This window comes from Mobula birostris, chromosome 1, assembly GCF_030028105.1.
Source record: "Mobula birostris isolate sMobBir1 chromosome 1, sMobBir1.hap1, whole genome shotgun sequence".
NCBI classification, from domain to species: domain Eukaryota; kingdom Metazoa; phylum Chordata; class Chondrichthyes; order Myliobatiformes; family Myliobatidae; genus Mobula; species Mobula birostris.
In genome coordinates, this window is record NC_092370.1 from 238,566,401 (window position 1) to 238,592,445 (window position 26,045).

A 26,045-nucleotide genomic window follows, 5' to 3' on the forward strand; every position below is an offset into this window, starting at 1 on the left:
TTATCTTCATGCCCCTTTTAGTCCTTCTAGTTTCCTTCTTGAGTATACTTCAGTATCCCTATTCTCTTCTAGGGACTCATTTGATCCCAGCTACCTGTACCTGACTCATGCCTCCTTCTTCATCCTGAGGAGAGCCACAATATCCCTCATCACCCAAGGTTCTAGTCAGCCAATCATGTGGCAACAAGTCAAAGAGATTCAGTTGTTGTTCAGACCATGTATCAGAATGGGGAAGACACGTGATCTAAGTGATTTTGACCATAAATAAAATGATTGTTGGTGCCGGATGAGGTGATTTGAGAAACTGCTGATCTCCTGGGATTTTCATGCATAACTGTCTCTAGAGTTTTCAGAGAATGGTGCAAAAGTTTAAAAAACATTCAGTACACAGCAGTTCTGAAGACAAAATCACTTTGTTAATGAGGGAGGTCAGGTGAGCCAGAGTGGTTCAAGCTGACAGGAAGGCGACAGTAACTCAAGTAACCATGTGTTACAGTTGTATAAGCTTTTTACCTAAGTACTCTCAAAAACTAAGCCTTCCAACAACAGGAAATAGAGAGACAAAATAAATAATGATAAATTGATTTAAAGCGGGGTTTCCCAATATTTTCTTAAGCCATGGACCAATACTATTAAGCCAGGTTGGGTAGCCCTTGTTTAAAGGGAGCTGATGTGGGGTCAAAAATGGGGAAACTCTCCTAAGGAATACAATTCCAATATTGCCTCCTACATCTCTGAGTGGACTGGAAATTGATTTTTCATTTATGTACACTACACTTAGGGGGCTTATTTTGACATGGTCCAGAGGAGGTTCATGAGAATTATTCTGGGAAAGAAGGGGTTAATGTATGAGGAGCTTTCAATGGCTCTGGGCCTATACTTGCTGGAGTTCAGAAGAATAAAGGAAGATCTCACTGAAACCTATTGAATATTTAAAGACCAAGATCAAGTGGATGTGGAGATAACTGTATGTCTTATAGTGATGGAGTTTAGGATCAGAGGGCACAGCTTCAGAATAGAGGGGCATCCATTTAGAACAGGGATGAATTTGAAGTTCAAAGTAAAGTTTATTATCAGGGTACATACAGTACGTGTCACCACACACAACCCTGAGATTCTTTTTCCTGTCGGCATACTCATGAAATCTATGGAATAGCAACTGTAAACAGGATCAATGAAAGAGCAAGACCATAGAAGACAACAAACAGTTGAAATGCAAATATAAATAAATAGCAATAAATAACAAGAGCATGAACTAACAAGATATCGAGTCCTTAAAGTGAGATCATTTTTTTGTAGGAACATCTCAATAGATAAGTGTAATTAACCTGTTTTGTTCAAAAGCCTGATAGTAGAGGGGTAGTAACTGTTCTTGAACCTGACGGTGTGAGTCCTGAAGTACTTGAACCTTCTACCTAATGGCAGCAGTGAGACAAGAGGATGGCCTGGGTGCTGAGGGTCTTTGATGATAGATGCTGCTTTCCATTTACAGTAGATGTGCTCAGTTGTTGGGAGAGCTGGGCCAAATCCACTACCTTTTATAGGACTTTCCACTCAAAGACATTGGTGTTCCCGTATCAGGCCATAATGCAGCCAGTCAATACACTTTCCACTGCACATCTATAGAAGTTTTTACCAAGATTTTTGATAATACGCCAAATCTCCACAACCTTCTAAGGAAGAAGAGATGCTTTTGTGCTTTCTTTGCAATTACATATATTTGATGGGTCCAGGACAAGTCCTCTGAGATAGTGACACCCAGGACTTTTAAGTTACTGACCTCTTCACCTGTGATCCTCTGATGGACCTCTGGATTCCCTCTCCTGAAGTCTATAATTAGTTCTTTGGTCTTGCTGATGCTGAGTGAGAGATTGTTTCTATGACAACCAAATTTTCAATTTCCCTCCTGTATGCTGATTCATCACTACCTTTGATACAGTGGTGTCAGGTGTCATCAACAAACTTGAATATGATGCTGGAGCTGTGCTTAGCCACATAATCGTAGGTGTAAAATACACATCCTTGCAGTGCTCCTGTGCTGATGAAGATTGTGGAGGAGATGTTTTTGCCAATCCAAGCTGACTGGGTCTGCAAGTGAGGAAATCCAGGCAAGAGTGCATTGCCAAGGTGAATGTCGATGTCACTTTAAGCAAAGTAGTTGATGACGAGCACTGGTCACTACTCTGTACAGTTGTAAATACAGTATAGATTGTGCAAAAACAAGTATAACTGACAGGGATGTCATGCTGAAACTTTCAGCTTTCACATAAACCTCTCTACTTCACCATTATGGCCAGTGAGCTGTGATCTTACTGATGTGTAAAATCTGGAGAAGTTCAAATGTCTTGAGATCTCCGCTGTTAAATGCAGGTCCATTATTGGCAGTACGCTGAACAATAATTCTGATTGGTTGTTTTTACAAAACTAGAGCTGACAATTTCTACAACAGAGAATCCACACTAATTATCAGTAGCCACAAGCAAATGAACTCCAAATTGTGAGTCTACAAATTCAACACTAAAATTAATCCATGCCCCTTTGGGTACCCCTACCATTCACTTTGATCTTTGTAGATTGGACATTTTGGTTGCTTGACACGTCAGAAGCATCAAAACCTTCTCCATTTGCAATTATTTAGTTTTCATGCATAGGATCACATGAAGCCACGGGAGCAGTCGGTGGATGCTCGTCTGAGGAGCTGGTACATATCACAAGTTCTGGTTATGCAACCACTGACATCAGGTAGACAACCTCTGAAGTGTATTGATAATGGCTGTGGTCTCCCGTCTTGTAACGACAATGCCCAGAAAACAGTAGCAAACCACTTCTGCAGAAAAAATTGCCAAGAACAATTATTGTCAAGACCATTAATGCCCAAGTCATACGACGCGGCACATAGTCAATAAATGAACAAAAGCAAACCCTACAAGGCATTTCTTAGCAACTACAGGATAACAGTAAAGTTACACCTTGCTTCAAGTTGCGAGGTAGATAGAATGACAAGTTCAGCAGAGCTTTGAGAATGTCCTGCAGTGTATGTATAACGTCACAAGAGGGCATATCTTCTGCAACATGTTCCAATTTTTGTGACAATTACTCTTATATACAGAGACAGAAATATATCTTGCTTCATTACAGCTTCAGTTTTAGTGTCATTACTTTAATCACTGCGTTTGTACTAATTTACTCTGAATGCCCACAAGAAAATGAATCTCAAAGTGGTAGATGGTGACATATATGTACTGTACTTTGATTATAGATTTACTTTGAACTTTAATCAATATGCTGTTTGCAACCTTTCTTCATGACTCCTTAATGGCTTTGCATCTGTGGTCTCACAATGTTTAATCAGCTTTGCAATGAACTGGGGCTGTGGCCTGCTCCACCTGCAGTGATGCCTGGCTTCGTGTCTTTTGTTGAACTTCAGTTCTGAAGCTATTTGTTTACTTTTATTGTTTGTGTGATTTGCTTTGTTTTCTCTCCTGTGCATTGTGTGTTTGGCGTTCTTTCGTAATGCTTTTTTTTTAGGTTCCTTTGTTTTGTGACTGCCTGTAAGGAGATGAATCTCAAGGTTGTGTAATGTATACATACTTTGACAATAATTGCACTTTGAACTTTGACTAATAAGATTAGTGAAGGAAGAGTTACCTTTATAAAGGGGAAAGTGATGCTGCGTGTCACTGAGTTAAAAAAAGCAATGAAGATTATTAAGTTTGTTCACTCATCACATTAACAGATATGCCTTTATAGTATTGTGATCTGCCTCATATTCCTATACAGTATATCTGCTTCAACCCAACAGCATGGACATTGAATTCTCCAGTTTCAGATAACATGATTCTCCTCAGTCCCTTTCTCTCTGCTCCTGGTCTACCCAATTCCTGGTACAACTAGCCCTTCCTGCTGCCTCTGAGTATCCCACTTCCTTCCCCTGGTCCAAACGTTTACACTTATGCATGGATGGGTGCTCTAAACCTCCAGGAGGACCACAACCTTGTCGTAGGGTTTGGAGGCTTGTGTGCCTCAATGACCAGGAGAGCTATGTTGGCTAGCGTCAGAGCCTTGTGCTTTGGCTCTTGGTAGGATCACCCATGGCAAACAGGTCAAAGGGTAGAGGACAGACTAAGAGTGGTCTACCAGTCCTCCAGGTTCAGGAGGTCAGCTCAGGGCTAACAACTTGGACTGGTCAAACAAAATTATTATGGAAACAGCAATGAAGAATCCTTCTCTATCTGTGTGTATTGCTATGGACAGACAGAGATGGAGGATCTTCATTGCTGCCCTAAATGCCAGCGGTACAACAGGTAGTAAGTTGAGTTAAGTAAGGGTTCTTTGATGAGTGTGGTACTTGGAGTCATTAGAACTGTTGTTGCCTCTGCATTGGCTACGTGCTATGTGATCTGAACCATTCTGATTTATTGGGACTGCAAATTCTTGCAATTTTAATAAACTTAATCTTCTACTTAACTCTTGTATTAATTCAATTTTAATTTCTAGAGTTGCAAATCAATTATTAAGGATTAGTCATGATAAAGGACTGAAATGCCAATAAACAGACTACAACACCAGTCCTCTCTTCCCCAACTCTACTCAATGTTTTTCCTTAATGAAGATATACTTTGTTAGAATTTTTATTATGGTAAGATATAATAACAAATGTTAAACATTGTGTAATAAGAAACAAGGAAACAGAGAGGGCACGTGTGTTAGGCATTCTATGTATGTGGGCAATAAAAATAATTGAACCAAATGGCTTTCTTCAGCATCACCATTCTTTCTGGTTTCTCCTTACACATTGCACAATATCTCTGCATTCATTCCAACTTCCTGTACCTCTTCCTTCTTTTCCTTGTCTTGGCTCAAGTCTCCTGAATCTACTTCCTTACAGATGATGACTAATGAAGACTAGATTCATAGAAAATACAGCACAGTAAACAGGCCCTTTGGCCCATCTAGTCCATGCTGAACTATTTAAACTGCCTAATCCCATCAACCTGCACCAGGATCATCACCTTACCCCCATACCCCTCCCAGCCATGTACCTATCCAAACTTCTCTTAAGTATTGAAATCACTTGCGCTAGCAGCTCATTCCACACTCTCATGACACTCTGAGTGAAGAAGTTTCCCCTCATGTTCCCCTTAAGCTTTTCACCTATGACCCTTAACCTATGACTTCTAGTTGTAGTCCCATCCAAACTCAGTGGAGCTAATGAATACCTTGCCACCACTGAGGTCTCATTTACTGTTTACTATTTACCCATCCTGCGCACTACATGCACTTTGAATTATATTTTATTAACTTATTTGTGGTAATATTTTGTTTTATGTGCTGTGCGTGATATATGTTTTGTGAGTGTAACATGGTCTGGAGGAATGTTGTCCATTTAGTTGTATATATGTACAGTCAGATGACAATAAACCTGAAAAGAGGTTCAAAAGTTTCAAACGTTCATTTATTATCAAAGCATGTTTCCCTATACAACTCTGAAACTTGTCTTCTCCAGATAGCTACGAAACAAAGAAAGGACATGAAAGTCATTCAGAGAGAAACATCAACCCCACCCCCCGGCACAAAAACAACATCGCAATCATCAACCCCAAAAATCCCCTCCCCCCCCACACAGCAAAATGGAAAAGGAACTGGCGATAAACCTGGAGATCTCGTCACCCGACTTGCTAACCCCTTTGTTGCTAGCTAGTTGGTAAGTTTGTTGCTTTCTAATTGGAGAATTGGCCAATGAGCTCCGGGATAAACTCAGCACATTGCACTTTGGAAAGGTTCACTCACCTTTGTTATGTGAGTGGAAAAGAAAGCTTTGTTCTCCAATAAAGAAATAAAGGAAGCACTGATGCCCTGTTAGCAGCCTAGTCATAACAGCAAACTTAACAAAAATAATTGATAAAACTTTAACAAAAATAAAAAAAATAGCATTTTAGGTGTGTAGCTCTGGATTTCCAGAATCTGTAGAATTTCTTGTGTTTATAATTGATTTAGACACATCCTTCAGTCGGGCCAAAAGTTGCTGAGAAACTTATAAGGAGTTAGAGCATCCATCTTAAATGAAGAAAGTTTAGGAATTTGTGACTGATATGAGAATCACCATGATTATAAATACAAAGATGCAAAAGGGGGCCATTTGACCCACTGGGTCTGTTCCCCGTTAGTTTCACTCTCTTTCTCCTTAGTTTTCTTGTACCCATACAGTCTATTCTCACTCAAACATATACCCCTTTAGGCTTCTTTCTTTAGCCATTAACCTACATCAAGGAATAATTTATAGTTGGCATTTAACCTACCAGCAAATGATTAGGCTGTGAAAGGAAGCTGGAGTACCCATACTATCATGAGGAATATGTGCAAACTCTACCCAGAGAGCATCCAAGGTCAGGATGCAATCTTGATCCTTGGAGCGGTGAGACACAAGATTTTGCATCAACAGCAACAACAATTAATTGTACTTACATGGTACTTTTGACATATCAAAACATGACCTAAGCAGCTTCACAGATGTACTAGTATATAACATTAGATTAAAGAATGAAATGGAAGGGGAGATGACCAAGTAAGTACTTGGTTAACGGAGGCTAGTGGGGTGGTGGGTGAGGAAAAGAATAACTCCATCCTCCTGGCAGCTACCAGGGATAGGGTTCCTCTTGTCCTCACCTACCACCCACTAACCTCTCCATCCAGCACATAATTCTCCCTAGCTTCCACCATCTGCAACAGGATCTCACCACCAAGCACATCTTCCTTTCTCCACAACTTTCCACCTTCCACAGGGATCACTCCCTACACAACTCCCTTGTCCATTTGGCCGTCCCCACTGATCTCCCTCCTGGCACTTAACCTTGCAAATGGAACAAGTGCTGCACTTGCCCCTACACCTTCTTCCCTCACTACCATTCAGGGCCCCAAACAGTCCTTCCATGTGAGGCAACACTTCATCTGTCGGTCTGTTGGGGTCATCTACTGTATCCAGTGCTCCCAGTCAGTCTATTGGGGTCATCTACTGTATATGGTGCTCCAGGTTTGGCTTCGTATATCAATGACACCCAGCATAGATTGGGAGACTGCTTTGCCGAGCACCTGCTCTCCGTCCAAAAGAAAAAGCAGGATCTCCCGGTGGCCTCCCATTTCAATTCTACTTCCCATTCCCATTCTGGCATATCAGTCCATGGCCTCCTCTACTGCCACAATGAGGTCACACTCAGATTAGAGGAGCAAGATCTTAGATTCCATCTGGGTAGCCTCCTACCTTATGGCATGAAAATTAATTTCTCAAACTTCCAGTTATTGACCCCCCCTTCACAATTCCCCCATTTCCCTTTCCCTCTCTCACCTTATCTCCTTACCTGCCCATCACCTCTCTCTGGTGCTCCTCCCTCTTCCCTTTCTTCCACGGTCTTCTACCCTCTCCTATCAGATTCCCCCTTTCACCAATCGACTTCCCAGCTCATTACTTCTCCCCCTCTCCTCTCCCTCTCCCAGTTTCACCTATCACCTATCACTTTGTACCTCTTCTCTGTCCCCCACCTTCTTGCTCTGACTTCTCATCTCTTTCTCCAGTCCTGATGAAGGGTCTCGGCCCGAAATGTCAACTGTTTACTTTTTTTCCATAGATGCTGCCTGGCCTGCTGGGTTCCTCCAGCACTTTGTGTTGCTTGGTGAACAGGAGCAAGTTTTAAGGAGTACCCTTAAAAAGGCAAATAGTGGATGTGAGGTGGGATTATAATTGTGGCTGTGGGTCCTGAAGCCAAAGGCATGGTTGCCAGTGTTTTGTACTGCTCTGTCGGTTGTCCAATGGTCATCCTCCCCACGTGCTTCAAAAATTATTAGTTTTGTGCCACTATTTCAGGTGAATGTGGTAGCAGATGGAAACAAAAAAAATTTTAGGTGTAGGGAATCTGAAATAAAATGGAAAATGCTAGAATGAATCGGCTAATAGTCATATCATAGTCATACTTAATTGATCCCAGGGGGAAATTGGTTTTCGTTACAGTTGCACCATAAATAATAAATAGTAATAGAACCATAAGTAGTTAAATAGTAATATGTAAATTCTGCCAGTAAATTATGAAATAAGTCCAGGACCAGTCTATCGGCACAGAGTGTCTGACCTTCCAAGGGAGGAGTTGTCAAGTTTGATGGCCACAGGCAGGAATGACTTTCTATGACGCTCTGTGTTGAATCTCGGTGGAATGAGTCTCTGGCTGAATGTACTCCTGTGCCCAACCATTACATTATGTAGTGGATGGGAGACATTGACCAAGATGGTATGCAACTTAGACAGCATCCTCTTTTCAGACACCACCATCAGAGAGTCCAGTTCCATCCCCACAACATCACTAGCCTTACGAATGAGTTTGTTCGAATAAGTTTAAATTCCTCACAGTCAGCAGCAGGAATTGAACCCTGATCAGTGATCGCTGCTGCTACAATCCTTTGTGCAAGCCAACTCCCTACAAACTGGGAGATCGTTTCGCTGAACACCTACGTTCTGTCCGCCAGAGAAAGCAGGATCTCCCAGTGGCCACACATTTTAATTCCATATCCCATTCCCAGTCTGATATGCCTATCCACGGCCTCCTCTACTGTAAAGATGAAGCCACACTCAGGTTGGAGGAACAACACCTTATATTCCATCTGGGTAGCCTCCAATCTGATGGCATGAGCACTGACTTATCTAACTTCTGCTAATGCCCCACCTCCCCCTTGTACCCCATCTGTTATTTATTTATATACACACATTCTTTTACTCTCTCTCCTTTTTCTCCCTCTGTCCCTCTGACTATACCCCTTGCCCATCCTCTGGGTTTTTCCCCCCTTCCCCTTTTCTTTCTCCCTAGGCCTCCTGTCCCATGATCCTCTCATATTCCTTTTGCCAATCACCTGTCCAGCTCTTGGCTCCATCCCTCCCCCTCCTGTCTTCTCCTATCATTTTGGATCTCCCCCTCCCCCTCCCACTTTCAAATCTCTTACTAGCTCTTCCTTCAGTTAGTCCTGATGAAGGGTCTCGGCCCGAAACGTTGACTGTACCTCTCCCTAGAGATGCTGCCTGGCCTGCTGCGTTCTCCAGCAACTTTGATGCGTGTTGCTTGAATTTCCAGCATCTGCAGATTTCCTCGTGTTTGCCTGATCAGTGATTGCTGCTGCTATAATCCTTTGTGCAGGCCACCTCCCTACAGACTGAGCAACTGAACCAACAGAATCTCTTTCTTGTAATCAATAAGTTATTTCAAGTGCCATTTTAAATTGTAAATGATCTAATTTTTTTATAACCATTTTCTTTCTATTATCTCTCTTTTAAGCCCAATTGCCCGTTTTTTAAATCTCTCTTTCTGCACTTAATTGCCTCTTCCGTCATTCCAATCTTTTTTTCTTTATCTTTAAATATAAATGGCCAGTGTTTTGGTCCCACGACTCCGTGAATTCCCAGTTGTCCCATTAAACTTATCGAGGCACAATTGATTTGCTGTTCTAATAGTTAGCAGGGCAGAAACAATTCACAGAGGCCAACCTATAACTGCGAACCCAATCGTATGCAAAAAAAACAAGCATACACGGAGCAACAAATTTTGGGCCTGTCTCTCTATCTAGAAGCAATCAATTGAAGTGTACATCTTTCAGTTTATTCATCATTTTTCTCCCTGTTCATTTTGTTTAATCTACAAAGTAATTACCATTGATAGTTTACTTGCAGTCTTATAGCTTATCTCTGTTAGTAGATAACAAGTCTGTTCTTCAATTATCTCCATACCAAAAGAAAATGGCTTCTGTAGTAATTGCACTGGGAAATCAAAGTATGCAGAAAATTAGCCTGATAGTAATTTAAAAACATTAAAACAGTTGCTTCAAATATTAGATGACGTGCATTTAAGGTTCTGATTTTAGAGGACGTGTATTTAAGGTGAAAGGGGCAGTTTCAGGGACACTTGCAGGCATTGGTGAAAACAGTGAACAGCTTCAAGTTCCTGGGAGCCAACATCTCAGAGGAGCTATTCTCAGTCCAACATATTGACGCAATCATAAGCACAAGAGATTCTACAGATGATGGAAGTCTGGAACAACACACACAAAATATTCTGGAGGAACTCAGCAAGTCGTGCAGCATCTGTGGAGGCGAATAAAAAGTCAACATTTTGGGCTGAGATCCTTTATCAGGACTGGAAAGGAAGGGGGTAGAATCTGGTATAAGATAGTGAGATACAAGCTGGCAGATAATAGGTGAAACCTGGTGAGGGAATAGGTGACTCTCCAACGGAGGGAGGATGAAGTAAGAAACTGGCAATTGCAAAGGAGGCATGCCAGGGGCTTTACTTTGTCATATTCAGTCTGCCACCAGAGACTCTTATAAATTTCCATTAATGTACAATGGAGAGCATTTCGACTGATGTCTGGAATTATCTGTCAGGGGTAATGGTGGATGTGGGTGTAATATTGATGTTTACAAGGCTTTTAGGCAGATAAGTGAATATGAATGGATGTGAATAATGTGCTGGCAGAACAGATATGATTTAATTTAGTATTTTACCATATGGAGAGGATGTTTCCAATAGTGGGAGAGTCTATGTTTTATCAGCAACAGTTCAGTTCAACAAAGGCAGTTTTAAAGACCTAGAAACCTGGATTGGGGGGCATGCCTTATGAGAATAGGTTGAGTGAACTCGGCCTTTTGTCCTTGGAGAACAGTGGATGAGGGGTGACCTGATAGAGGTGTTTTAGATGATGAGAGGCATTGATTGTGTGGATAGTCAGAGTCTTTTTCCCAGGACTGAAATGGCTAGCTCGAGAGGGCATAGTTTTAAGGTGCTTGGATGTAGGTACAGAGGAGATGTCAGAGGTAAGTTTTTTTTTATGCAGAGAGTGCTGAGTGCCTGGAATAGGCTGCTGGCGACGGTGGTGGAGGCAAATACGATTGGGTCTTCTAAGAAACTCCTAGACAGGTACATGGAGATCAGAAAAATAGAGAGCTATGGGTAACCCTTGGTAATTTCTAAGGTAAGGACATGTTCGGCACAGCTTTGTGGGCCAAAGGGCCTGAATGGTGCTGTAGGTTTTCTATGTTCTAAATAGGAAGGGGACATTTACCACTCAAACTTGTTCTATTGTTCATGGACATCACAAATAATTTGTAATCTAACTTTATAATATTGTGATCTGCCTCATATTCCTATCTGTCCGGCTCAACCCGATAGCATGAACGTTGAATTCTCCTATTTCAGATAACCTGCTTCCCGCCTGTCCCTATCTCTCTGCAACTGGTCTACCCGGTTCCTTCCACAACCTGTCCCTCTGAAAATGCTGCTTCTTTCCCCTGGCTCATCTGCCTATTACCCACACACTCCTCCTACAGGATCCCCCCCTCCTGCTGCCACCATCTGCCCACCCCACCCCACCTGGTTCCATGCTCCATCTTTCTTCCCTATCAGATTCTACCATCTGCAGCCCTTTATTGTCTCCACCCGTCACATCCCAGCTTCTGTCACTAACTTTACCCTTCCCTCCTTCACCTGTTTGTCACCCTTCTCACCTGGATCCACATATCGATTGCCAGCTTTTGCCCCACCACTTCCCCTCACCTTTTTGAGCCAGCTCCCCTCGACTCTTTCAGTCCAGATGAAGGGTCTCAATCCAAAAGGTACTCTGTCCATTTCCCTCCACAGATGTTACCTGACCTACTGAGTTCTTCTATTAGTTTGTCATTGGCATTTGTTGAAGAGAATTCTAAAGCTATGTATTTTCTAAAACTCCTAAGGTGCTTTCGATTTTGGACTGTTTCCTACGTTTGTCTCCCCAAGCAGTGAAAATAGCTTCCCTCTGTCTATGCTGTCAGATTCACTTAGACTTTGGGATCTTTGCTCAGATTGTCTCCTCACTATTTAAATGTTTGGGAACGCAAATCTATTTTGTGCAATACCTCCAAGCAAATTAACCCTGTACCCTTCTGCAATGATCTAGCATGTAGTACCCAGAGGTGAAGACAATATACAGGATGCGGCCGAAGCCAAAATTTGTAAAGCTATATTATAACTTTCATTTTATGTTTATTTAGAGATACAGCATGGAACAGACCGCACTGCTCAGCAAATCACCTATTTAACTTCTAGCTTAATCAGAGGACAAATTACAGTGACTAATTAACCTACTAACTGGTACATCTTTGGAACGTGGGAGGAAACGGGAGCACCCAGAGGAAACCCACTCATTCTCAGCAAGGACGTACAGACTCCTTGCAGACGGCACCAGAATTGAACTCCAAAGTCCGATGCCCAGAGCTGTAATAGCATCACGCTAACCACTACAACAGTGTAGTGCCCTCAAACTTCTCCCCTAACATAAAGGACAGTGTTCCAGTAACATAGCAGTGGACTCAAGAGTACTAGTTGAATACAGTGTTGCATGCTGGGTCAGTGTGCCTGGCGGTCGGAGATCAGGGATAGCAGTTTGGAGGTCTGTCGGTGGGAGTGTGGGAAACTCCGGCATTATCGGTCCCAAACCTGACTGCCAGAGGAGGAGGGTTGGGCCTGGGGCTAGCAAACCCATCCCGTAAAATCCCAGAGCTACAGAAACGCCAACAGAAGCTCCAAAGATATCAACCCTGGGAGGGGAAGGATCTTTCGTTGGTGACCTATGCCCCAGCAGGGGTGATTGGCTTAACCTAACTTAACTAGACATGGTGTTAGGCAATAGTAAACGCAGACATACCATGCTGAAATGATACGTGGTCATGACAGAAGAGGGTATCCTGTTTCAGAAGAGCAAGCATTGGACCACAAGAGGAACCTGGAGGACTTTGTGCTTCAAATGTTTCTTTTCTCACTATTTTTAAAAAATTATTAAAAGTCATAGAAAGCACAAAGAACAGACCTTTTGGCCCATCTAGTCCCTGTCAAACCACTTAACCTGCCTCGTCCCATTGACCTGCACCAAAACCATAGTCCTCCATACCCCCCCACATCCATGCACCTGTCTAAACTTCTCTCAAATGTTGAAATCAAAATCGCATTCACCACCTGTGCTAGCAGCTCGTTCCACATTTTCACCTTATGTTTCCCTTAAACATTGCACCTTTCCCCCTAACCCATTACTTTTGATTGTAGTCTCACGTAACATCAGTGGAAAAAGCCTGCTTGCATTTACCCTGTCTTTGCCTCTCATAATTATCAGTTATCTATTTATTATTTAAACAGTATAATATGCAAGCAACTGCTCTCTGTACAAATGTTTTGGTGTAAAACAGCAGAATCAGTCTGCCTTTGTGAAATGAGTAACTCTTCACCTGCAGATCAGCTGGAGTCATCTATTGTGTCTGGTTCTCCCGATGCGGCCTCCTTTACATCGGTGAGACCCGTCGTAAATGGGGGGACTGCTTCATCGAGCACTTCTGCTCCATCTACAAGAAAACAGAACTTTCCGGATGCCAACCATTTTACTTCCTATCCCCATTCCCATTCTGACATGTCAGTCCATGGCCTCCTCTTGTACGAAGATGAGGCCACCCTCAGGACAGACTCCAACCTGATGGCATGAATATCAATTTCTCCTTCCAGTAAAAAAATCTCCCCCCCCTTTTACTCTATTCCCCACTCTGACTTTTTACCTGTTCTTACCTGCCTATCACCTCACCCTGGGTCTCCTCCTACTTCCCTTTCTATATGATCCGCTCTCCTCTCTTATCAGATTCCTTCTTCCCCAGCCCTTGACCTTTCCTACCCACCTGGTTTCACCTATCACCTTCCAGCTAGCTTCTTCCCCTCCCCCCACCTTTTTATTCTGGCACCTTTCCCCTTCCTTCTCAGTTCTGAAGAAGGGTCTCGGCCAGAAATGCCGACTGTTCATTCATTTCCATAGATGCTGCATGGTCTGCTGAGTTCCTCCAGCATTTTGTGTGTGTTGCTTTGGATTTCCAGCACCTGCAGACTTTCTCTTTACACAGTAAAAATGCAGCTTTTCTTTCTGTGAGTTCTTTTGGTTTAATAAGTTATTTAATTAGTTAAAATTATGGGCTAACTTTCTATATATTATCCCAGACTGTGGATGGTAAAAGATATTAAAGGGCACAAACAATTTTGGAGATTTGAATGGACAGTTATACTTTAATGTAGGCCTCATAGGCAAGAGCAGCATTAATTTTACATGTAAAGGTGCTGTGGGCAAGTTGCAAATGGACCACCTTCAATGGGTTATCATGAATTGTTTAGACATAACAAAATGCACTTTTAATGGTTCCTAGTACTTGAATCACCCACATGATACTGTAATAGCTTTGCCATTGCTGGAAGGTTTCATCATATGGTCAATAGCCACAGCAGTTTTTTGTTCTCTTTCTAATCTATTTTCTATAAATTACAGTTGTACTTTTTATTGGCATGCTGTAGATCTAATGAATGAAGTCACTTAATGCAGTGAATTATGTTGCAGCCAAGTTACCGGAGTGTAAATAAGCATTAAATCATTCTGAGGGCAATAAAGTTGGGCAAGGAATCAGAATAATTTCCTATTTTTCTACAAAGCACCACAAGATTTAACTGTAGCAACAGTGTAGACAACATCATAATTTAACATCACATGTCAAAAATATCAAATCCAACAACCTAGTGCTTTGTGAAATCTGCACTGCAACCTTAGCCTGCATTCAATGACCAAGTCCTAAAGCTGACCTTGAATCCACAAGCAACGCACACAAAATACTGGAACAACTCACAAGCCAGGCAGCCTCCATGGAGAGGGATAAACAGTTGACGGTTCAGGCCGAGATCTTTCATCAGGACTTGGGGGCAACAGTAGCAAGGACAATATCAATTGTACGCCCCTATTATACACCTCGGCGCTCGGCTGGGGGCCGTGGTCGACTGGTCGGTGACTTGGGCTGGTGAGGAGGGTGTGAGGACACCCAGCAGGACTAAAAAAAACAAGGCCTGACAAAGGGTGGATGAGCTCTTTGTGAGCCAACGGCCATCTTCCGTGGAAGAGATTAAAGCCTCACCACGTATCTATGAATCGTATGCTATGCACTTAGTTAGAAGAGATATAATGAACTTGGGCGCTGCACTGTGTGCCTGGACCTGCCCAGGGCCTCCGCCTAAGGAAGGGCCGAGCTCGAAGAAGCGGCCGCGGCTGGAGGCTGACACAGCCTCGGGCTCAAGTTCAGCAGGGGTGGCGGCAGGATGGTGCCAAGGCGACCAGCGAAAACAAACTGGAGGAGAGGCTGTACTCGGTGCTGTTGCAAGATCGAAGAAGATGGAGGTGCATAGCCACCAACCCCAGATTTGGGACGGCACCCACTGACTGACTGACTGATTATACACCTGCTCTGTATGTTCTAATGCTCAAACCAAGATAACATTCTATAAACTAACTGAGTGATCAGGGCAGCTGACTAACAAAATGGAGACACTAGAGATCGCAGGTTCCGGAAATCTGGATCCACACAAAACCTGGAGGAATTCAGTGGTTAATTAGTTCCTCTCCACACTTTGTGGCGCATTGGGTGGCAACCTTGCTACTTCTTCAGCATGTGTGTGTGTTTTTGTGAGGCCGAGTTGCTAGCTCAACGCTCAACCCAACCCGAATGGAAAGTGTGCAAGGAGCTGGCCGGATTCAAACCCAGGACCACTCGCCTTGAAGTCCGGTGTGTATGCCACTACACTGGGAACTCAGTGAAACACACACACAAAATGCTGGAGCAACTCAGCAGGTCAGGCAGCATCTAGGGTAAGGAATGAACAGTTGACGTTTTGGGCCAAGACCCCTCATTAAGACTGATGGAGGGAGGGTCTCAGCCCGAAATGCTGACTGTTTGTTCTTCTCCATAGATGCTGCCTGACCTGCTGAGTTCCTCCGGCACTTTTTTGTATTTTGTTCTGATTTCCAGCATCTGAAGAATCTCTTGCTTTCTTGAATCCATAAGCTCTGATATAAATCCAATAAGCGGCCTGACCTGCCCCTGGTCATGTTGGGATTGAGGCAAGTCATTTGACTTTCTGTCTCACTCTCTCCCATTTCAAGTGTACGCTGCAATAAAAATAAAGTGCACAGTACTGAAGAGAAAACTAAAATAGAAGAGAGAGAAAGCAGGAAGAAAGGAAAAGGAATGAGGGAAGAAATAGGTAAAGGAGCATCTCCATGAATCAATCCCCAGTGAACAGGCCTAACAGAACACTGGCAAAACATACACAGAATGCTGGTGATAATCAGCAGTCCAGTGCAGCTCTGAATAAGTGAACAGCATTTATGTTTCTGGCAATAATGACAGTGTTGCTCGCTGCACTGTTTGCAACAGTGACTTTTCTATTGCCCATGGTGGGTTAAGACTGTAAAAGACATGTTGAGGTGAGTCTAACAGGTGTCATTTGTTCATTAGCATAGCTAACGTTATTTAAACTAGCTGGCTAGCTGCTAAGGAGCTACTCTATTGCAGACGTCCCACCTCTCCCGGAAGTTCCTGGAGTCTACCGCAAACTGATGGTGCTACCTCCCTGAAATGAGTTTTTGCAGGGTGGGATGTCTGTACTGGTGACACAACACAAAATTTAAAAAATCTACCAAACGCCTTATTAAATGCGACCACACCTAATGATGGAGAGACGAGCAGAGGCAAGGCTAGTTGAGCGGAGGCAGAGTTGGAGACGCAGGTGAGGCATGCTCGAGGCAAGTGGATGTGGTGGCGGAGGCAGAGGTGAAGGCGAGGCATGGTGGAGGCAAGTGGAGATGGAGGTAGTAGCAAGGAGATCGCCGATGTCAGATTGACTTAAGTGCCAGGCCAGGCCGAATTGGAAAGGTCAAGCACAGGCCGAGTCATGATATCGGGGTCCAAGAGTGAGGAGCAGCCTCGTGTTTAGAATATTTAAGCACCAGACCAGATTCAAAAGGTCAGGGTCTCGGGACCAGAGGTGAGGTACCAGCCCCCTGCTCTGTGACATTTACTAAGCTCTGCGCTGAACTGAGGCTGCCATCTGCCATCATGTCTGTGGCCTTGCAACGTTTGCTTGGCTCAGCAATGAACTGAGGCTTCAGCGGCAGTGATGCTTGGCTTTGTGCCTTTCGTAAAGCTTCAGCTCTGTATGATATTTGCCCACTTTTATTGTTTGCAGGATTTGTATTTTTTTTCGCTACGCACATTGGGTTTTTGACCACCTTTGATTTTTTTTGAGGGGGATTCCTATAATGTTGTATAATGTATACATGCTTTGATAATAAATATGCTGTGAACTTTGAACTTTGCTCTTTGAATAGTGTGAGGCTATCATCTGGAAAACAGAGAGCTGGACTAAATGAGTCTTTTGCAGGCTACAGGGATAGAACTGAAAGGCAGAATACAGGGTTAATGACAAGATTCATAACAGTATGGAGGAACAAAGGGATCTTGGGATCCACATCCATGGTTTCTACAAAGTTGTAGAACAGATTAATAGGGTGGTTAAGAAGGTTTATGGTGTGTTGGCCTTCATTAGATAGGGGATTGAGTTCAAGAGCAATGAGGTGATGTTGTAGCTCTGTAATACTCTGGTTAGATCACACTTGGAGTATTACGTTTAGTTCTGGGTGCCTCATTAAAGGAAGGATGTTGAAGCTATAGAGAGGGTGCTGCAGAGATTTGGCAGGATGATGCATGGATTAGGGAGCATGTCTTATGAGGATAGGTTGAGTGAACTAGGGCTTTTCTCTTTGGAGCAAAGGAGGATGAGAGATGACTGATGGAAGTGTATAAGGTTATTGGAGGCATAGATTGAGTGGATAACCAGCAACTTTTTTTCCTGGGGCAGACTTGACTAATGTTAGAAGGCATAGTTTTAAGGTGATTAGAGGAAAGTGTAAGGAAAATGTCCCAGGAAAGCAGCATCCATAATCAATGATCCACACGTTCCAGGCTGTTCACTCTTCTCATTCCTACCATTGGGCAAGAGGTACAGGAGCCTTAGGTCCCACACCACCAGGTTTATGAACAGTTATCACTCTATAACCGTCAGACTCCTAAATCACCGTGGATAACTTCACTGACCTCAAACATGAACAGATTCCACAACCATCAGCTTTACTTTCAAGGACTCGACAACTCGTTTTCTCCGTATTGCTTACTTGCACAATTTGTCTTCTTTTGCACATTGGTTGCTTGTCAGTCTTTGTTTATGTTTGTTTTTCATAAATGTATTGTATGTTTTTATTTTCCTGTAAATGCCTACAAGAACATGAAATCTCAAGATAGTATATGGTGATATAGACATACTTCGATAATAAATTTACCTTAACTCTGGTATTGAAATTTACTCAAGTTCTTTAAGGATATGGCATGGAAGTTAATAAAGAGGTATGTGTGGTTGTCCTGTATTCAGGCTTCCAAATGGTATTTAATGAAGTGCCACATAAGAGGCTGTTATATAATTCAAGCTATGGGAAACGCTGTCAGTAGTCACTTTATTAGGAACCTCCTGTACCTAAATCTGAGTGTATGTTCAGGGTCTTCTGCTGCAGTAGCCCATCTATTTCAAGGTTCAGTGCTCTTCTGCATGCCTCTGTTGTAACTGGTGGTTATTTCAGTTACTGTCACTTTCCTGTCAGCTTGAACCAGTCTGGCTATTCTCCTCTGACCTCTCTCATTAACAAGACATTTTTGGCTACAGAACTGCTGCTCACTGGATCTTTTTAGATTTTCTGCACCATTCTCTGTAAATTCTAGAGATAGCTGTATGTGAAAATCCTAGGGGATCAGCAGTTTCTGAGATACTCAAACCACCCTGTCTGGCACCAACAGTCATCCTACGGTCAAAGTCACTTAGATCACATTTCTTCCCCATTCTGATATTTGGTCTGAACAACAGCTGAACCTCTTGATCAGGCCTGCATGTTTCTTTGCATTGACTTGCTGCCATATGATTGGCTGATTAGACATTTGCAGTGCACAGGTGTATCTACTGTGAATGCCCACAAGAAAATTAATCTCAGGGTTGTATATGGTGATAATAAATGTGAACTTTCAAAGGGAGAATAAAAATAAACCTGTGAAAAACAACTGGCTGGAGTATTCAAGGACATCTTAAACCTCTCACTGCTGTAGCTTCGAGTTCCCACCTGCTTCAAAAGGGCAGCAATTGTACCGGCGGCCAAGAAGGGCCTCGATGACTATTGCTCAGTAGCAATCACATCTACTGTTCCGCTGAAGTGTTTCAAGAATTGTTCATGGCTAGAATTAACTCCTGCCTGAGCAAAGACCTGGACCCACTGCAGTTTGCCAACCAACACAACAGCTTTACAGTGGACACAATGACAGTAGCCCTCCACTAGGATTTGGTGCACATGGACAACAGTAATACATACGTCAGGCTGCTGTTTATTGATTTCAACTCAGTATTCAACACCATTATCCCATCAGCACTAATCAACAGGCTTCAGTACGTAGGCCTCTGTACCTCATTCTGCAAGTGGATCCCTGACTTCCCTATCGGGAGACTAGAGTCAGTATGAATGGCTAATAACATCTCCTCCCTGCAGATGATCAACACACGTACGCCTCTAGATATGTGCTTAGCCCACTGCTCTGCCCTCTCTACACTCATGACTGTGTGGCCAGGCACGACTCAATCACCATCTATAAATTCACAGTTCTTGGCAGAATCTCAGATGATGACAAGGTGGTGGATCAAAGCAGTATTAAGATGGCGGCGATAAGTGGTGACTCTTAGCATGCAGCTCCAATGGGAATCATCAAATATTCCCGTTTAGGACAACTACTGCTGAAACCCAGTCACAGCCATCGGTACTCCAGAAAGCATTCTTCTGGGGTGCATCACAACCTGGTATGGAAGTTGTCCTGTCCAAGACCGGAAGAAGCTGCAGAAGATCGTGAACACAGCCCAGCACATCACACAAACCAATCTTCCATCCTTGGACTCACTTTACACCGCACGCTGTCAGAGCAGTGCTGCCAGGATAATCAAGGACACAACCCACCCAGCCAACACACTTTTCGTCCCTCTTCCCTCCGGGAGAAGGCTCAGGAGCTTGAAGACTCGTACGGCCAGATTTGGGAACAGCTTCTTTCCAACTGTGATAAGACTGCTGAACAGATCCTGACCCGGATCTGGGCCGTACCCTCCAACTATCCGGACCTGCCTCTCGGTTTTTTTGCACTACCTTACTTTCCCTTTTCTATTTTCTATTTATGACTTATAATTTAAATTTTTAATATTTACTATCCATTTGTACTCCAGGGAGCACGAAGAGCAGAATCAAATATCGTTGTGATGATTGTATGCTCTAGTATCAATTGTTTGGCGACAATAAAGTATAAAGTATGAAGTATAAAGCATGTCATTTTAAGTCATTTAAAAGACCTATCAATACTAAATATCTGCAGATTGCAGACTCGAGTCACATGTGCAGTTCCCAATTAAGAAAACGGAATTTTCTGGACATTTTCTGGCATAATTTACATATTACTATTAATTATTTATGGTTTTATTACTATTTAATTATTTATGTTGCTACTGTAACGAAAACCAATTTCCCCCGGGATCAATAAAGTATGACTATGACTATGACTATGGAAGTGGGGAAGGTGCACCGATCTACACGTATGGTTGAAATGCAGACGCCTTAGACCCCCCCCCCAACACTCCCAACTACTGAATGTACAGTCACTGGAAAATAAAATTGAAGACCTCAGAACAAGATTGTAGTACCAGAGGGCATCAGGGACTGCTGTGTACTTTGCTTCATGGAAACATGGCTATTACCTGCCATTTCAGACACAGAGCTACAGCCCACTGGCTTCACTATTCTCCACAAAGGCAGGACTGTTCAGTCTTTTAAGGTAGTAGAGGTGGAGTCTGCTTTATGATTAACTCATCTTGGTGCACAGGTGTGGGGGCTCTGTCTCAAACTGCTCATCTGACCTAGAACATCTAGTGGTCAAATAGCATCCATTTTATCTGCAAGGGCGTTTTCCACTATCACTCTGGTAGTGGTGTACTATCCACCTCAGGCCAACATCAGGCAGGCACTGGAGGAGCTGAACACCATGATCAGAAGTCACAAAACAGTGCACCTGGATTCCTTCCCTATCATTGTGGGAGATTTCAACCAGTTCAGCTTGAAAAAGCCTTTGAACAACAACCACCAACATATCACCTATGGAACCAAAGGAGCCAACACACTTGACCACTGTTAACCACTATTAAGGACGTTTACCATGCCATCCCACTTTGACTCACACTTTGGCAAGTCCGATCACCTGACTGTACTTCTAGTCCTGGCGTATAGGCAGAGACTTAAGTCTGCAACACCAATGGTGAGGACCAAGAAGGAATGGTCACGGGAGGTGAAGGAGCATGTACAAGACTGCTTTGAGTCAGTGGACATGGACAATATTCGAATCTGAATGAATATGGCACAGTTGTCAGCAACTTCATCAAGACCTGTGTGGATGGCTCTGTGCCTTTGAGAACATACCAGATGTATCCAACCAAAAACCATGGATGAACCAGGAGATTCATGGTTTGCTGAGTGCTAGATCTGTGGTATTGAAGACTGGCGATCTAGAACTAAACAAGAACTCTAGGTGCAACCTATGGAAGACTATTTTATGTGTGAAAAAAGCAATTATGAATGAAGTTAGAGACAGAATCGAATGCACGTCATTTGTGGCAGGGTTTGCAGGCCATTACTTTCTACAAAGCAAAACCTAACATGATGAATGTCTGTGATGCTTCACTCTCAGATAAGGTCAACGCCTTTTATGCATACTTTGAAAGGAAGAATAGAACTATATCTGTGTGAATCCCTGCAGCATCTGGTGACCCTGTGATCTCTGTCTCAAAGAGTGACATCAGAACATCTTTCAAGAGTGTGAGTCATCACAAAGCGACAGGTCCTGATCGTGTACCTGGCAGAGCACTGAAAACTTGTGCCAACCAACTGGTAGGAGTGTTCAAGGACATCTGCAATCTCACACTGCTGCATTCAGAGGTTCCCACCTGATTCAAAAGGGTGACAATCATACCAGTGCCCAAGAAGAGCAGGGTGAGCTGCCTCAATGACTATCGTCCAATGGCACTTTTTAAATTAATTTACGGGATGTGGGCATCTCCTGCTAAGCCAGCATTTATTGTCCATCCCTAGTGGCCCTTGAGAAGGTGGTGATCGGCTGCCTTCTTGAACCGCTGCAGATCCTGAGGTGTACATATACCCACAGTGCTGTTAGGGATGGAATTCCATGATGTTGACCCAACAACAATGAAGGAACAGTGACATCTTTCCAAGTCAGTCTGATGAGTGACTTGCAGGGGGATTTCCAAGTGTTGGTGTTTTCAGGTATCTGCTGTTCTCGTTCTTCCAGATGGTAGTGATTGTGGGTCTGGAAGGTGCTGCGTTAGGAACTTCGATGCATTGTTGCAGTGCATCTTGTTGATAGTACACACTGCTGCAACTGTTCGTCAATGGTGGAGGGGTTGGATGCTAGTGGAAGGGGTACCAATCAAGTGGGCTGTCTTGTATTGGATGGTGTCAAGCTTCTTGAGTGTTGATGGAGCTGCACTCATCCAGGCGAGTGGCGAGTATTCCATTACCCTCCTGACCTGAGCCTTGTAGATGGTGGACAGGCTTTGGGGAGTCAGGAGATGAGTTACATCCCACAGGATTCCTAGCCATTGACCTGCCCTGGTAGCCATGGTGTTTCTATGGCTTGACCAGCTCAGTTTTCTGTCAATGGTAACCCCCCAGGATGTTGATAGTAGAGGATTCAGTGATAGTGATGCCACTGAATGTCAACGGATGATGGTTAGAGCCTCTCTTGTTGAAGATGGTCATTGCTTGGCACTTTCATGGCTCAAATGTTACTTGCCACTTGTCAGCCCGAGCCTGGATATTGTCCGAGTCCTGTGGCATTTGGGTATAAACTGCTTCACTATCTGTGGAGTCACAAATGGTGCAGAGCATTGTGCAGTCTTCTTCTATGCTGAGGTGCTTTAAGAGGTTGGTCATGACCTGAGTCAACTCCTGCCTCAGCAAGTCCCTGAGCCATTGCAATTTGCCTGTCACCACAATAGGTCTCCGTTGGATGTCATCTCACTTAGCCTTGGATCATTTGGACAATAGTAACACCTATTTCATGTCCTGTTTATTGATTACAGCTCAGCGTTCAACACAATCATACCTTCAGCTTTAATCAACAAGCTCCAAAACCTGGAACTCTATACCTCCCTCTGCTACTGGATCTTTGACTTCCTCGCTAGGAGGCCACAGGCAGTGCAAATCAAAAGTAACATCTCCTCCAACACTGGCACACCTCAGGGATGCCCCACTGCTCTGCTCTACCCTCTCTACACACATGACTGTGCAGACAGGCACAGCTCAAACGCCATCTATAAATTTACCAATGACACAATTATTCTTGGCAGGATTTCAGATGGTGACCAGGAGACGTACAGGGGCGATATAGCTCAGCTGGTTGAATGAAGTTGCAACAACAACCTTGTACTCAACATTAATAAGAGCAATTGATTTTTGGACTTCAGGAAGAGGAAGTCAAGGGCACACACACCAATCTGTGAGGGATTTGCAGTGGAAAGGGTGAGCAGCCCTTTCAGAGGCTTTCATCATGTTCCTGGATGTCAACATCTCTGAAAATCTATTCTGGGTCCAACATACTGATGCAATTACAAAAAGGGCACAGCAGCAGCTATATTTCATTAGGAGTTTGAGAAGACTTGGTACTTCACCAAAGACTCACAAATTTCTATGGACGTACCATAGAGAGCATTCTAACTGGTATGGAGGGGCCACTGCACAGGTTTGAAAAAAGCTGCAGAAAGTTCCATCATGGACACTAGCCTCCCCAGCATCGAAGATGCCGGCAAAAGGTGATGCCTCAAAAAGACGGCATCCAGCACTAAGGAGCCACGTCACTAAGGACATGCCTTCTTCTCATTGCTACCATCAGGATGAGGTACAGGAGACTGAAAACACACATGCAGCATTTTAGGAACAGCTTCTCCTTCACCCATGAACACTACCTCACAATTTTTTCTTGCTTTCTTTTTGCACTACTTATTTAATTTCCTATATATACTTATAGTAATTTATATTCTTTTATTATTATGTATTGCAATAGACTGCTGCTGCAAAACAACAAATTTCATGGCATAGGCCAGTGATTCTAAGATAGATCGCATGGTTGAGTGATGTCGCAACAACAATCTTGCACCCAGTGTCAGCAAAACCAAGAAGTTGATTGTGAACTTCAGGAAGGGGATGTCAGGAGAACACACACACACCTGTCCTCATTCTTATAGGTTACTGATTGGTAAGAGGGTTACATGGAGAAGGTGGGACCATGGGGTTGAGAGAAAGAAAATCAGCCATGATTGAATGGTGGAGTAGACTTGATGGGCGGAATGGCCTAATTCTTCTGTAATATCTTCTGGTTTTATGGTCTTAACAAGTCAGGCAGCATTAGTGTTGAAAGGAACGAAGTTAACCCGTGTTAGATTCTGACGTTTTACATCTGAGGTTCTTTCGGAAGTCAAGAATGAGACATAAAGCTTTTGCTTCACAATCATTTCATTAATCACTAGGAGAACAAAGAGATCGGAAAGGAAGAGCTTAGTAGTGATGGCAGGAGAGAACAAAGAGAAGGAGAGAAGAAAGGAAAGAAAAAATGGTGAGCCAACATACTCAGCTCTTCTTATACCATAGAGAGCAAACATTCCATTTAAATTTGTAGATATGAGCTAACCAATCAAATAATGCAATACCCGAGAAGCTCCCAGAATAATATAAAGAACTGTAACCAGAGAGCACATCGAACAATTACATGCACATAGGTAATTACATATATAAAATACAAGCAGGATTAGGAAAATAACAATTATACGGTCTAATCCAACATATTTCAGTAATAATAGGAAATAACTGTTCCACAGTTGCCGGCCGACCTGTTGAATGTCTCCAGCATCTCCCATCCATATTTTACATTTGCTGCATCTCAGACATCCCACCCTGCAAAAACTATTTCAGGGAGATTCACCACCATTTCAGGGAGGTAGCACCCCCGCCCCCCGCAACCCCATATTCCCCCACCCGGTCAACCTCCAAGGACGCATGTATATGGGACATTTGATTATGAAAGAACACGACAATTTATTTGACACATATTGAAACTATTTATATATACATACATACACACACACACACACACACACACACACACACACACACACACACACATATATATTCCTTGTTGAGTATTTTGTTGGCAATCTCAATGCTAATGCAAATAGCTTTTCTATTTCTTTTGCAAACTTTCCTTGTACTGTGATGTGGCTCTGCTGAAAAGAACTGTGAAATACTTGAGCAGCCTTCCCTGCGATTAGCCTCCCTAATATGTTGTGGTCCCTAAAAGAAATGAAAGCATAAGGTGTACCCCTATTATATTGTCTTATGTAACACTTTGTTTAGTGATTTTGTCTAATCTGTAAACCAATCTGTAATCTGTAAACTGGGTATATGCAGAAAATGTGTCATTAAAATACAGTATGTACTTATATATTATCATGGGGTCATTTTTTAATTCTATTACAAATTTAAGCACGTCTACAGGGAGATTGGCCTCATCATGTAGGGCATCAATAGAGTAGCTCCTTAGCAGCTAGCCAGCTAGTTTAAATAATGTTAACTATGCTGTAGTGACACCTGTTAAACTCACCTCAACATGTCTTTTACAGTCCTAACCCACCATGGGCAATAGAAAAGTCACTGTTGCAAACAGTGCAGCGAGCAACACTGACATTATTTTGACCACTATTAGGCAGGGGTACAATTTAGTGTAGTCCGGGGTGAAGTGCGTTTTATATTTTCTTTTTTTTGAAGCACTCTGCCATGGCGGTGCAGGACACGAAACTGAACTGATGGAGAGACAGAGGACAAAGCCTGCCCACAGAGAAAACTGATAGGTCTACTTAGCACAAAGAGAAACCAATCAGGATGCTCGCTCTACAACAGGAATTCCGCAGATGCTGGAAATTCAAGCAACACACATCAAAGTTGCA